General features: G+C 32.0%; 1 protein-coding gene across 1 annotated transcript in view; it reads left to right on the top strand.

Annotated features, from left to right (window-relative positions):
* Nucleotides 1-16,533, top strand: part of LOC124535871 (transmembrane protein 151B-like) — a 71,490-nt gene that overhangs the window by 40,851 nt on the left and 14,106 nt on the right. The window lies entirely within an intron of this gene.

The following is a 16,533-nucleotide window of genomic DNA, read 5'->3' on the forward strand; positions in this document are numbered from 1 at the left end:
TTCAAACCCAGGCACCGCTGATTCATGTGCTTAATTTGTCATTATAATTCATCTCATGCTCAGCGGTGAAGGAAAACATCGTGAGGAAACCTGTATGTAACAAATTTCATAGAAATTCTGCCACATGTGCATTCCACCAACCCGCATTGGAACAGCTTGGTGGAATATGTTCCAAAACCTTCTCCTCAAAGGAAGAGGAGGCCTTTAGCCCAGCAGTGGGAATTTACAGGCTGCTGTTGTTGTTGTTGTTGTTGTCACTACTGGACTGATCTTTTCCTTAAGAGGAGGTTTGGTGCTCTTCCAACGTGGGTTGCTGGATACACAGGTGGCAGGTTTTAAACAGACATATGTATGTATGTTTCCTCAGGATATTGTGACACTAATTACAAGATGAATTATAAACACAAAGGAAGTACTTAAATATTAAGTAGAGCTTGACCAGAGTTGAACCCGTAATATTGGGGTATAAGTCACATATTGTAATTAATGGAAAATTTCGGTTTGCGTTATCAGATAAATATCATTGACCTTTTTGAACTTAGCAAAAATTGTAGTTAAACAAAATTAATTTTATTTAAGTATATATATATATATATATATATATATATATATATATATATATATATATATATATATATATATATATTTAGATTGTTATTATCTAATGCTTTGTGATAGATGAATAAAAATATAAGATAATTTTATTATTAAATAACAATTACATAATCATTAACATATAATATAGTACTAATTTATCATGCTTAATAGGTGGTAGGGCTTTGTATAAGTCTGATTGAATAGAGACCACCCACATATCATATTATTTACCGCCAAGCAATAGAACCTTTCCAATGGGCCGTGGAAACCATTGATCATCAGGCAACAGTTACCCATTATAAATACCTATTATTAAATTGTTCAGACCTCTAACATGAATTGTAAGTGTAAAGGAGAAAAAATGGTGTTATGTAATATTACTAGGTGACCAGCCTGTATACGGCATACATTTTAGCAACGTAATATACACGTCCTCCAAAGCAATCATCACCCTAATTTTTGTAAAAATGTTTACATACATATATATACATAATATGAAATTTACTGAGACTGAAGTGAAAACTGAAACTAAAACAAGTGATTTAATTTAAAAAAATAGTAATATTTTGTAATTATTTTGATGTTATAATAATCTATTGTATCTGTGTAGATAATATCTATTAAGCTAGAGTTAATTATTAATAACACGTGTTTTTTTCAAAACTACTTAATAAAGACAAGAGTTAATCGTTGTATCACAACTTATTAGAAGCCGGTAGAAGGTCGATATTATATTACTATGCTTATACGCGTTTGAACGCATATATTAATGAACCTTAAATATAAATTTTAATATTATCTGTCGATAATTTCAACATTACATTCAACATATATATGATACAAAAACTAAAACACATAAAATGTTACGAGCCCAATATTTATTTACATGCGTAATTACAAAATTATTTTGGTTTATAAAATAATGATATACATATCAAATACTATCCATAACTACATAATAAAACATGACTGAATAGTATACTAGCCGAATTTCTCCGTTGAATCACAATTCCAATTTCCTGGGCGAAAAATGAGCCAGCCACCGGTGAAGGCAATAAGACCGGGTGTTATATCTTTTGGAAATGTTTATGCCCTATGATTTTCAGGTGTTGTTCGATTCCAAACGTCAAATATATTATATATATACGGCAAACAAATATATTTGGGATTTGAGGTGAATATTAACGCCGATTGTTTGCTTCTGATTTATATGCTGCGGTTACAAATAACATGTATCCCTGATACAAGACATGTGACGTCTCTCAAAAGGCTCAATGAACTATTTTAAGACAATCGATTCTTTTGAAATCACAAGATCAGGAACGTCATGAGACCTTTTTCATACATACCAAATACAAAGACCAAGTACCTAAAAATATATCTGCGTTTAATTTTTAATTGTATTATGAATTAATTTTATCCCAAATAATAAATTACATAACAATGTCATACTAATAAATAATGGCAGCAGTTAACGGATTAGTCTACAACAGCATCGCGTATAATATTTGACGTTTGGTTAATTTCCTACAAATTTAATTATTGTGTGCTTTTAATTGTTACTGTATTTCATCAAAATTCTATTTAGTTGATATTGATGATTTTGAAGGACTATATAACCATAACAACTTTTGGTTTATCTAAATCCAAACTTAAATAATTGTAAAGAAAATTTGATATTGATAAAATAGTTTAAAATAAAAAAATATAATATTCATCGACAATTCTCTCATTGGACAGGTTATTAGTTATATTACCGCTTTAGTTCAAATACTGCATAAATCTCCTGTGTATTCTTTCGACTCGCTGAACATAGATATCATTATGGTTTCATAAATAATCATAACATGGATATCATATTGTTAATATATAAAAAGGTAGAAAGACAAACATATATTGTACGGGCGTACGCATAATTATTCAATAAAGTTTTATTTCATTCGGAGCTATGGTCTAAGTAAGCATAGAAAACTGATGTACAAAGAATCATTTATTTTTACTCATCCTTTGACAGTCCTTCATTGGGCTTATTAGCCTATACTGTGACAGTTCAGATTCGAGCATTACATGACCAAAGTGTAACATAACTTTGCATAATCATCATCATCATCAGTCCACTGCTGGATATAGGCCTCCCTCAAGGATTACTACTGAGCTCGATCTTCACCCCTTCGATTAGAAGGGCCAAAGATCGGGCTCACTCAGTCTAAATCAATCGATGTAATGTGTAATATTGCTTAGCAAAGTTAGTACGCGAAGTTCGCATTTATATGAGTTATTTGTAATAACTAACATCGGGCAACTAAACTTAACTCTGTATTACAAGTAACGTTGCTAAATTACCGTGTAGTGGTACAAACTTGTAGCAAAATTGTAGTGTAATTTAATGTTTAACAAACTTTAGTTTCTAAGAGATTTAATTTAGTAAACAATTTGTAAGGTAATATATATTTTTATAAACAATCATTAAAATCCAAGTTCATAAAAAACATACCTTAAAACCGACAGGAATGGTGTCTACGCTTTCATTTAATTTATACAAAACTCGACAACACAACGCCTTAATTGAACCTAATTTTCTTATAATAATCTAATATCATGCTTTAGATTTTTCTTTTGGAAATGTACAGAAGCAAATCAAAGTAAAAAATTTAAATTAACGGAATTTAGTGACGCTATGTTTAAGAGAAGTGTATTTTATAACAAATATTTGCGAAATATAGATATAGAGAATAAGAAATACAATGATCAGATTTGTTTTGTTACAAAACTACATTCCCTATTACATCGTAGTCCACTATACCTTTCTCTCTATCTATAGTGTGTTTACTTTTTATTTATCAAATTATGTAACCATTGTAATTTCATGAAATGAAACGTCATACAATTATTGGAAATTACTAAAAAAACTATAATCTCTGTTCGTTCGTCTGTTCGACGCGTCGTACAAACTTTTATGTTATTTTTTCACGCATATGACTAAAAAGATACGACTCGTTATGATCGTCGCACTGAATTCTCATTTTTTTTTTGTAATTAGGAAATATAAATCCTCCTTCTCAATTTACCTCCGAATAACATTAATTTTGATAACTGTATTAAAAAAAAAGTTCCTTTGACAACAGAAAATCATATCGTAATTTTGTTCTCATATGAGTGAAAAAATAGCATAAAAGTTTGTAGGATGAAACGAAAAGCGATTGCAGTTTTTAAAAACGCCATGGGCGTATAAATAATTTAAACTATTTGTTGAATACAAAACTATTTATCCAAGCTCCGCTCGTTACTAATTGAAACGCGAAAAAACTGTGCCCTTGTATAAATATAATAATGCTTTGTTCTGGAACGTCTCTGCCCACGCGTTTTCATTTTATTTGATTCTCTTATTACGTAGACGTATATATATTAAACTAATTAAGCTTTTTTATTAGTTAAAATATTTGGACATAAACATACAAAATACTTGAACTGATGAAACAGATAAAACTTCCGTTTGAAAAGTATAAAGAAGCCATGTTAGCTCAATAGAAAAAAATCAAAAAGATGCAAGTTCCCATTAAAACGAGCACAATATGTTTTTATGTACTTAAATTGTGTTATACTGTGTGCAAGCCCTTCTGGTTGGTTACGACGTAGGATAGTTCCATCGGATATGAAAGTTGTGTTCTAGTTTGAAGGATGAGTGCAAGTAAAACTACAGGCACAAGGGAAATAACATCTTCGTTCCTAAGGCTAGGGCATTGGCAATATAAGTAATGGTTAATATTTATGATAGAGCATTGTCTATGGTCAGTGGTGTCTACGGTCACATCTTACTATCACTTGGCCCATTTCCTCCTCTGCACACGTACATCATATAGGAATGCATTATTTCTTGAAGCATGCCTTAAATCCCAAATACGATACGACGTTTTTTAAAAGTTTATTGTCGATTGTCATTGTAAATAGACCTAGTTTTACCGACCTTTTGTAGGTTTGTAAAACTTGCCAACCTGAAATTTTGCCGCGGAGGTTACGCTCGGAAATGTATCTTTTGTTTGAATGCACGAAAATGAGAACAAAGGGGCTTTTAAATTGGGCCATCATGAATTTTGGTTAACTAGAATTGCTAAGCGCCTTTTCACACACTAAAATTTTACTAGCTTTTCAAAAGACACTAATTGGCGTTGGGTTATGTCATGAATATTATAAATATAAAAATACGTCTCGTTTAAAATATTCTAAAATTTTCAAAGAGTCGGATATTTTAATGAAGTTTGTAAGAAGTTCTTGTAATAGTAAAGCAGAAATAAAATAGACGTTGCCGAATATCATAAGATACTGGACTAACTTACACATTTTAAAATAAGCATTGCTTTGAAGGTTGGAAAAGATCAAGATATTTATTTAAAAAAACAAGTATTGCTTTAGTCAAACAAACACATACAAATATATTAGTAATAACACGTCAATCTTATTTATACAATAACAATGTAAAGAAAAACGTTAAGTACCTTTATACTGTCATGATTGCTTTTTTAAATAAATCGGATCAATTTCCATATTCAGTTATAAGCCTCGTTTAATAAGCTTCTGTTATATTTATACCGTATCGTGTGCGATCCTTTATCCCAGTACTCCGTTAAATTCAATTAATTACCGATAAATAAATGGCTTTGTAACAGGTTCAGTGTATAGAAATTTACTTTGAACACGAGTTATTATAATAATCTCTTAATAATGTTGAATTGTTCACATTGTTAAAATACATGACGTATTTCTGTACTAAATCGTCTGTTAGGTGCTTCGTTCTAATCGCTAGTTAATGAGGTCGAAGAACCCAAGGCCGTGGCTTAAAATCCCCGGTCGGTTCGATAAAAGCTATTGGGATTTTTCTTCTAAGGAATTCTCATTAGCAACCCGGAGTCAATGAGTTGGCAAGCGTTATCCTGCCTTGATCGTGTCAGATTGCCATCCCATCGTATAAGCTTAAGGTAATAGAGAGGGTACCTGTCTTCATTATCGTTTACGCATTTAATAAGTTTTAGTGTATTAACTGTATACAATTACATTGAATGTGTAAATCAGCTAGAGACTCTCTTTGGGATGTTTTTAACAAAGTGGGAATACTCACTGTTGCGTCGCAATATATTTACAATATTATGTATATTCACAGTAACATTGATCACTTTGATAAAATCAGTGATAATCATTGTATGTGAACTAGGAGTAAGGATAAGCTTATAACGCCAAGTTTCCGACTCCGCAAAGTCAATAAATCCTCCTTGGGGCAAGGTATCCGTTTCTATAATAAAATTCAGCAGAAATTTTTAACTTTGCCGTTTAGTAAATTCAAATCGTTTGTAAAAAATACATTGGTAGAAAAAGCATATTATTCGACACAAGATTTTATAGATGATAAAAAAGCGTGGAGTTAATACCTGTTGACATCCAAGCAGGATACATTAATTTAAATAATTATATTTAATTAACATGACGTTGTATTTTTTAAATGTTAAAAAAGAGTAACTACTTTTTTTCTTGCCGGTTCTTCTCGGTAGAATCTACTTTCCGAACCGGTGGTAGCTTCACTTAATTGTAAAATGACTATTCAAAAGTGCTTATAAAAGCCTACTTGTATAAAGTTCATTTTGATTTTGAATATTGATTAATATGTGAACTTGAATTCAGAACTTGGTATCTACGTTAAATGTTTCTGCTTCGATTCTTGCTCATGCAATTTGTGGAGCTCAAGTTGCTGGTTCGTGTTAGAGTAAGTTCCGTATATTATCTACATATTTGTAACGTAGGCTGTATTGAAATTACGGCAAATTGCGAAATAACACATTTATTTTCGTGCGAAATAATTCAACCCTAAATATATTTTGCGGCGTCTAAAAAACTAAAGACTATAAATATTCGTATAAAATGTATCGTAATAAATCAGACGAAATGAATGTATCGCCACAAACATTCGTTTAAATGTAAGTTTTATTATTTAAATCTATTATTATAAGCGCCAAAGTTTGTGGAATTGGATATTTATTTCTTTCACGGGCAAATACTGAACGGGTTTGAATGAGAATTGGGACAGAAATATCCTTATCGCTTAGGTTACCTCATAGCTACCTCACCTGCCCCGCCTCTTATACGCAGGCGTAATCACGAACAGAAGCTTCTTTTTGGTAAAATTATGGATTTAAAATAAAACAATTTCAGCATAAATAAATTTAATCAAGGCATCGCTTATAAATGGCAGCTGAATTACGATTTTGAAGCCTTTTGAATCCCGCAGCGAACAGGTCAAAGCTTGTGGGAGACATTTTATTAAAACTCTCTTCTCTTGCATGGAAATATTTCAATACCGGGAATACGATTTATTTCATACCGTGACAGAAATTTCGCAAAAATATTTGCTTTATGTGGAGTATGAGCATTTCTCGGCATTACTACTTAAATTATTATCCATATATAGGATAGAACTTGGTAAAGCCTCGCTAACATAGGTACCAGCCACTTATTGGATGTTCAGTGATGAAACAATAATACTTTGTATTACTGAGTTGAGCTATACAAGATGAATAAGCCGTTGTAATTACAGCTTTATTGAAAGGAATCTTGTCAATAAGCAAATGAGTGTTTAAATCCTTATATTATCTATTTGGAACGTAGAGAGTAGAGCTTATTTATAATTAAAAATAATCCCGTTTTATAAATAAATTAAAATTTCTAATTTTACGAATACAACTGAAAAATAGTAGTAATATTATACGACTTCTTATTATTAAAAGAAGAATAAAATTATATTTTCATCTTTTCATTTTCTTCTATTGTCATCAGACCGAACCAACGGAACCCGAGTTTTTTTTTAGTTTGTTTGGCGGTCGAGCATATGGGCCACAGCGAGCATATGATGGTGAGTGTGACCCATAGACAATGACGCTGTAAGAAAAATTTAACTATTCCTTACAAAGTCAATGCGCCACCAACCTAGGGAACTAAGATGTTATGTCCCTTGTGCCTGTTGTTACACTGGCTCACTCACCCTTCAAACCGGAACACAACAATACTGAGTACTGTTGTTTGGCGGTAGAATAACTGATAAGTGGGTTGTACCTACCCAGACGGGCTTACACAAAGCCCTACCACCAAGTTAATGAGATGAATGAAGACATTGAGAGTAAATTGATGTATATTTTTAAAATTGTATTAATTGGTTAAATTATAAATACTTGTAATAAGGTAGATTTCTACTTTACCAGATACACCTAATTATCAATTAAAAAGGATTACGTTAAAATCGAGAGTTTTATTTTATAGACAGCAGATTAACCTTCGTTCAACGACTAAATAGGCGACGCCATTACGCATTGATTGGATCCCAATTAGACATGATTTATAAAAGAACCATTCTAACTAAACGTGGACGGCATTATATATAAACGCTGTTAAGCTAAATATTGCCGTCTTCTTTGACTTACTGACTAATTTTTCATCCCTAATTTTCATACTTTGTACCTGTCTTTTGATAAATTAGTTAGTCGATATAAAAATATATAACCGATAAAATGTATAACTGACCATACGTATGAAAGAAATGCATTAAGTCCTTTGGATAACAGACAGTATAAAAATACTCTAAAATCGAATAGAAGCACCTTCAACTAGTGAGATTTTACACTCCAACTAAGCCCCAACCAATTCCATTGAGCAGTCAAAAAGAAATGCAATGAACGTTTCTGATGAATCACAGCGCTAGGGCGGGTCATCTTCAAATATGGACGTATTTAATCCATAGGGTTTTGTTATGCAAACATTTTGTTAAATATAAGCATTTTACTTAATTCTGTATAAAAGGATCTAAGATTATCTCCAAGTAAATTCGATTATTTTTGTTATTAAAATTTTATTATTCACATTTCAACATTAAAAAAATATATATTTCACCAAAGAATGTCCAGTCTCCTCTTCTTTATTTTTCCGTTGCCATAGTTACATAATTAAAGTCATTATGTGACTATGGCCAGTTATAACTCATGAATTTAAAAAGTTATTTGTGTATATATTACATAGTATTAAATAAATACATCATAATATAATATATTGGCTAATTAACCTTACAGCTCGGCCATCCTATCTTAGTGGGTCCTCCCACTAGCTCGTATAATTTTACATAGGAAGGAAAAAAAAAAGCAAAAAAAATAAAAATAAACAGAATAATACTAGCTTAATTAAGGTATACAATTAATGATAATATATAGAACATACATTGACCCAAAGACATCACATAGGGCGGGTAAAAGTTAATTACAAATCGTAACATCAATACTGTAAATTTTTAGGCTATTTATACAAATGATATAAATTTATTAATTGCATATTAAACATAACAACCTGAAAATCTATGTCAAAATCAGTATAATATATATAAATATACATAATCCATAATCACATTTCGAATTCATTTAGTACATCATATTCATGTATCATATTCTCATTATATAATCATTATCATAATCACAAATCTGTATCATAATTCAATTTCATTAATAATACTTCATTCTCATTCTCTATTTCTTTTTCTTGCGAAATTGTCACAGTCTAAGGTCATCTGTGCGACACCGTTATCTTGGTGCCATTCATTTTCTGCACTGACCAGTCATGACAACTTACGCTCAGGCCTTAAAAACTATCTTGCAATCATATGTGCGACATCCATTTCTGAATGCCATTCATTATCTGCACGGATTGCTCATATGTTTCAAATTTACATCAAAATATCAACATTCTTAGTAATGACACACACTACTTAAAATCATTAACTCAAATCTCAAAAAAATAATAATAATAATATTGTAGGAATTTGATCAACTGAAAATAATAATCGTAAATAATCAATTGTTTATTGCATTACACACTTATTAAAAAACAATCCATGTTATATTATTATTATCATTATAAAATAATATTTAAAAAAATATATATTTTGTTTTATACTTATTATTCTTTCTCTAAATCTCTAACTCTCTAATTTCTGAACTCTCACTCTAGTCACTGTCACTGTTATCACTGGAGTAACCTTTATAATTCATCCACGCATAAATCTTATATATCTAGTAAATAAACCCGAAAGCGATTCAATTATGCGATAACTGCTAAATTTTCTAATTCTAAGCAATGAATCTTTTGTTCATCGACTGAAGTTTTACAGCTATAATATATACGTTATATATTATATATATATATATATATATATATATATATACGTTACAGGCCTCAGTAAACCGTCTGTATCGATTAGGTGAATTTCAGCAATGCCTATTTTTGATGCATCTGTGTGCATTTCGGCTTATATATAACATTAATATTGGACGTTCAACTAACTTTGCTTTTAATATTCTCAACGATTCAGATTGTTCAGTCGTCCATTTCCATCCAAATTTAGGCCTAAGTAGGTCTGTTAATGAAGGGGCGATAAGCGTAAAGTCTTTCAGAAATTGACAAAAAAAAACTAGCCAGGCCAATAAAGCGCTCGACATCATAACATTTCGCGGGGTTGTGAAGTTATGTATAGTTATAGCTAACGTTTTTCGCGTTCCTGAACGTATCCCTTGACCACTTACTTGAAATCCTAAAAAGTCTAGTTCAGTATAAAGGAAACTGCATTTCTTTAATTTAAGGTTAAGTCCTGCGTCTTTTATTTCCTTCACCATGAATTGAACTAACCAACGTTCCGAAAAAGAGAGTCTGTACGGGCGGTAAACTACTGGTTGCGTATCATTCAAGTCTATTTCCATTTGAACCACATTATTCAACTCTAAGTCACGTAAATTTACTGAGAAACATGTATCATAACTTTTAAGTATCTTTTTAAGTCTGTTAATTTCATCCTCACTAAGTTGCTTATCGTGATTAATAGATGAACTAGTCTTAGGATTATTAAAATCCAATTAATTTAAACTTAAGTGATTTCCAATGCAAGCAGCACGTGTAACCAATGAGCTCTGACTTAAACAAATCGTATTATCACTAAAGTTTTGTACCAGTATTTTACTCCTGTCAATCTATATTATACTCACCCGGCATCAAATAATATTCGTTATTCAACGTACCTCGTATAGAACCACTAATGCGAATCGACCTCAAATACTTATTCGTGGAAATACATGGTAATGCAAACATTTCTTTAGAATGTAAAATAACATCGGTTTTTAAATTACAATTTAACTGAACAATCTCGCGTAAATAGTAAGGAATTTGTAGAATATACGCATTGACTTCTTCCACGATGTCCTGAATTTGTATCGTTACGTCAGGGACACCCAAAGGCATCACTATGCTATTACCTATATACCCTTCATGGTTGGTAAGTTATTATCAGTCCACGCAATTCCTATCCTAACTGCCTCACTGTGTTGAATCAACAGTACATTGGCTACCTAAATTGACGTAACATTGAATAAGTTCACCGTTGATTTTTTTACAGCATTAAACATTTATTGTCATTAGTCGTACTTATGCATCTGTATCATTAGATTTATCATCCTTACTAATAGAATCGGAAGGTAGTCTAGGACAATAGGTAGACAAGTGACCTAATCTATTACAAACATTACATTTTAATATATTTTTCAAGCATCTAGAACTAATATGCCCAGCTTCATTGCAATTAAAACATACAATTGACGTACTATTTTGAGATCTAAGGGTCCTATTTTCGCTGTTACTTGTCATTTGCCGTGCATTATTTATAGACATCGAGGAGGTAATATTATTACGCTTATCTTGATTCATTATATTTTTGACAAATTCGCGAGGTTGCTGCTTAATTGATTGAAAATATTTTAGAATTTGTTCAGGTTCTTGATACTTTACAGCTTTTGCACCTAACCTCAAGGATCGATCCTCAATACCGTACAGTAAACAATCTACCGCTCGTTTACCCCGTATTTCACATCTATTTAATAAATTAATTTTTTCATAAAAGTAATGTTCCAAAGAGTCGTTAAATTTGACACGTTTTGATAGCATCTCAGTCAATAACTCAGCATAGTCTTCACTAGTTGGAAATGATTCCTCTAACTTGGTTTTCCATTCAGGCCACGAATACGACATGGATGGTAGAGCTTGATACCACGTCTTCGCAACCCCTGTCAGTTTAGGCAATGCGTAGTGAATGATCTGCTCTTCCCCCCAACCGTAAAGCCTCGCACACTCTTCAACCTTTTTGATCCACATAGACATGGTCTGGCTCTTGACCATAGGGTCAAAATCGGGAATCACATTACCGAGCATAGGAAATTTATTACTCTGGGATCGACTTTTGGCTAAGAGTTCTACTAATGAGGCAAGAATCACTTGTGTGTCATTATTAAGAACATTAGTAGTACTCACGTGACCAGAAGCTGGAGGTGCACGACGCTCGCCGCTGCACTCTAAGCGTCCGCTGCGGCCTGTCCCGCTGCATCTTCCGGCGGAGCCCCGGCGAAGGCTGCGACGTCGATCGCCAGAAACTGAAGGTGTATGACGCTCGCTGCTAGACTCTGAGCGCCCGCCACGATCATTCCTGTTGGATCTGCCATCCGAGTCCCGGCTGAGGCGACGTCGATTCTGTCGCTTACAGCTGCTGCTCCGACTGCGACGTCGGCCACGGCTGCGTCTCCGGTTCGATTCATCACGACGTACTGTTCGCGAACACTGCGACTTTTAGCACGAAGAAATCCCAAGGAACAATCGTTCGATCGCATTTTTCGTTGCTCGTGCATTCCGCTTCGATCACGACGACGTTTTCGCTGCCTGTGCTCGCTTTTTTTAGTAACTTCATCCATTGTTACGGAGATACTTAACGACAATATCTATGCAACTCTTATAATTGATGATTAGTTATCGGCAATATTTACTGAATATTGTGGGCGCAATACCTTTATCCACTTCTGAGATAAAAGGATCTAAGATTATCTCCAAGTAAATTCGATTATTTTTGTTATTAAAATTTTATTATTCACATTTCAACATTAAAAAAATATATATTTCACCAAAGAATGTCCAGTCTCCTCTTCTTTATTTTTCCGTTGCCATAGTTACATAATTAAAGTCATTATGTGACTATGGCCAGTTATAACTCATGAATTTAAAAAGTTATTAGTGTATATATTACATAGTATTAAATAAATACATCATAATATAATATATTGGCTAATTAACCTTACATGTAGATGTATTTGTTTGATAGGATGCAAGAATAATTCGTCATTAAGTTTTATATTACATTAAATGACTAGACTAATTAGTCTTTATTTTTATTTTGATAGAAATATAATATATTATTTAAGTATATATAAATTCTTTACGTTAAAAAAATAACATTTAATATTTCTCGTTTCAGAACTTAATGCAAGGACAATGTATTTCTTGATATTTTTTAATAAAACAAATAAAGACACTAATGTAATCCATACGGTCTTACTTATTGACGTTTGACTTTGTCATATTTATCTAAATAAACCTCTTTTCATACATCATTATGCGCATATGTTACTGGTAGGATAATCTTTTTGCTTACCTTTCACAATTGGAAAAGCGATGGAATATTCGGCTGTTCTATAGAACATTTTAAGCGTAAATAACGATATCGATTTATTCAATTAAGCAAAATCTAAAAGTTAGTATTGAACACCCGAAAAGTCATCAAAGTAATCAAAGCAAAAAGAATGTCAGTACACTCTCATTTTCATAAAAGTAACTATTGTGCAAACTTAACAAAATAAGTCCAAAATGAAACTCCGTAATGATCACAATGACTTTATTCATTTTTTATTGACTTTACATTTTTTTCCTTCGCCGCTCAAAACCGAATGAATCAAAGCCACATACATTTTTGTTGCCATCCACAAAATACCTATAATTACCGGCAAATTCAAAGTCAAAAATCTTTATTCAAAATAGAAGTGATTACATTTTCTGATTACACTTTCCTATTGATAATCAAAAAATCTACCACCGATTCGGAGTTTAACACATCAGACCTGAGAAGAACCAGTGAAAGAAACTCAGCGGGATCAATTTTTTTTTATTTTTCAATCAATAGTCAATAATCTTTTATTGTTAATTAAAAATAAATTGAAAAATAATACTTTAAGACATTGAATCAAAGTTAGCTTACAATTATCATTTATATAATCATTCTGATTCGTTGAACATAAAAAATAAATGTCATCGCTGATATTCCCGGGAACGTCGCTATGTTATATTTTCTAAGAGCCACTCAATCGCTTTGGTTAGCTGTTTTTACAGAGCTTTGAAAGCGAATAAAACAAAATATATCGGAGTCAAAGTAAAAGTAGTCAATGGTTCGTTGTCTATTGAAATATATAAATTGTGGAACGAATTAATTGTTTTTTCTTGCGTCAATCATTGAGTACGTAATACACGAGTATTTTCGGATGATAGGGATTAGTGCTGGCCTCCTACGTAATACCCAATCATTAATATTTCATACGATTAATCCAGTGTAATCAGAAAAACAAAAGATATAAACCTTAGGTAATAAAGTTTATATGTCCATAAAATCAGGTTGGATAGTTATGGATTAATATTTTCCATGACGTTAATTATTAAAAACATACTTGATACAGATTCTAATATAATAAAACAATTGCTTAAGTTTAATCGGTTTCCACTCATTATAATTGATAAAACCTCGTTAATCTCTTGTCATCTTAAAATTTACTTCTCTGATTTAAATTTAATCTGTTTGAATATTGTTCGAGTCTAGATAAACGCTTTGTTAATCTTCAAACAATGAATTGTATTATTTGATATTTGTCTGGACAAAACTTAAATTTAATACTCGTAATACTGTTACGACAGAGTTACAGCATTACATTTAAAACAATCGGAACATTTAAATTAATTTAAATATGAATATTGATTATTACAAACGAGGCATGGGAGATACTAGCTCTAGTTATAAAGTTTTTTATTTCTTTCCTTACGACTTTGTTCGTTTAGGTTGTATACAAATAAGTAGCTAAAGCACTTGTGTTATGGAAAATCAGAAGTAACGATAGTACCACTAACACCCAGGCCAAGACAACATAGAAAACTAATGAACCTTTTCTAAATCGCTTCTGCTTGGAATCGAACCCGGACTTCGCAGTGGCGTATCCATGAAAACCGGTGTACACACTACTCGACCACGGAGGTCGAATGTATGTACATTTACCATATTTCAATAATATATTTTAGACCAATGATTGTGACTATCTTGTCATGATTGATTTTTAGTCTAGTAGAAAGTGTTAAAGAGTACAAGTACACACTCACTTGACTTTACTTTCTTTATCCGATAGTATCTCACTCGATTGAAATAAGATCAGCCTCAGAACGTATAGTACTTTCAGAAGTGCGAGTAAGTAAACATTGACAACTTCTAAAGGCTAAACGATTATTTATTATAAGGGTTATATTTTTATTGACATGAAAAAAAAAATTACTTTTATATATATTTGTGGTAGAGCTTCGTATAAGCCCATCTGGGTAGGTACCACCTACTCAACAAATATTCCACTGCTAAACAACAGTATTCAGTATTGTTGTGTTCGGTTTGAAGGGAGAAGTGCAACTAAAAACACAAGACATAACATCTTAGTCAAGCTTGATGGTGCATCGGTAATGCAACGAATGGTTAATATTTCTTACAACGCCATTGTTTATGGGTGGTGGTGATCACTTACCATCAGGTAGCTCATATGCTCGTCCTTCGTGCTATAAAAAATCCAGGATATTAAAATTTGCAACCTCATAAATACAAGTCACTAACGAGCCAACTTAGTCGGGTAAGATAAAATTCGATCACGTTCAGTGGTCTATTCAAATCATGACTCAGCATGCCGAGATTTTAACGTGAAACCTTCGATTTAGTTATACATATATGTATATGGTAAAAGTCCTCTCATCGCGTCTGAGTCGACGTAAAAACTACCGAACGGATTTTTGCTCGGTGTTCACTAATGGTCGAAGTGATTCATTCATTAAAGTTGTTTGTATATTCGCTGAAATATGACTGTAATCGTTGAAGCTGTCAGAAAGACATATATGAAAACTAATATAAATGTATGGTATGGTTTTATGTAGATCTTTATTGCACCCGAACATAGCCGGGACTGCTAGCTAGAACTATATATATGCAACAGCCCATATCAGTTCTACTTCATCATGTTTGATTAAATTCAAATATTATATTCACAATTCTAGAATATATACAAAAAAAATATTTACTCTTTTAGTATTGAATATTAGAAATCATGACTAACTTTAACTGATATTGTTGTCTGTATATATTAAATATTTTTGTGTAAATCTATATCATTTATATAAATATAATATTACAAATCTTTCCTGTTTATTTCCTAAAGCTATTAAGCAAAGCGTTGAATCGAATTACTTATTTCAAAGCTATTAAATTTTTAATCATCTGAACTAATTTTCTGTTAATTTGACTGGACAATGCAATATACAATAACATTAATTACAAATAAAATTGTTCGGAAAGTGTGGAATCTAAATGTTTGATAAAAGAAACTCTCAAAAGTAATTTACTCTCTAATCTTTCAACGTCGCTTTTGATAAAACGTTTTTTGTCTCAAAAACTCCAACGGACTGAAAAATATTTGTCTCTTGGGAACCGTAGGTCACATTATTAGGGGTGTGTAAACAGGGCTTGGTCTATACGATTCGTTTTGCGCGGCCTATGTCAACTTATTCCGTGGACAGCGTAAACATACCTTCACATCACAGCCCTGGTAGAGTTATTTAGGCATTTATTGGATGATAAAATATTGATTGAATACCTTAATGAAAATATTCCATTTCGTGTTTTTTTTTTGTACTCATGGGATATCGTTGTCATATTTTTGATTAGGTTTTAAACCAGAATAAGCGAATGGTACTTTCTAA

This window comes from Vanessa cardui, chromosome 15 (assembly GCF_905220365.1).
Source record: "Vanessa cardui chromosome 15, ilVanCard2.1, whole genome shotgun sequence".
In the NCBI taxonomy this organism is placed as follows: domain Eukaryota; kingdom Metazoa; phylum Arthropoda; class Insecta; order Lepidoptera; family Nymphalidae; genus Vanessa; species Vanessa cardui.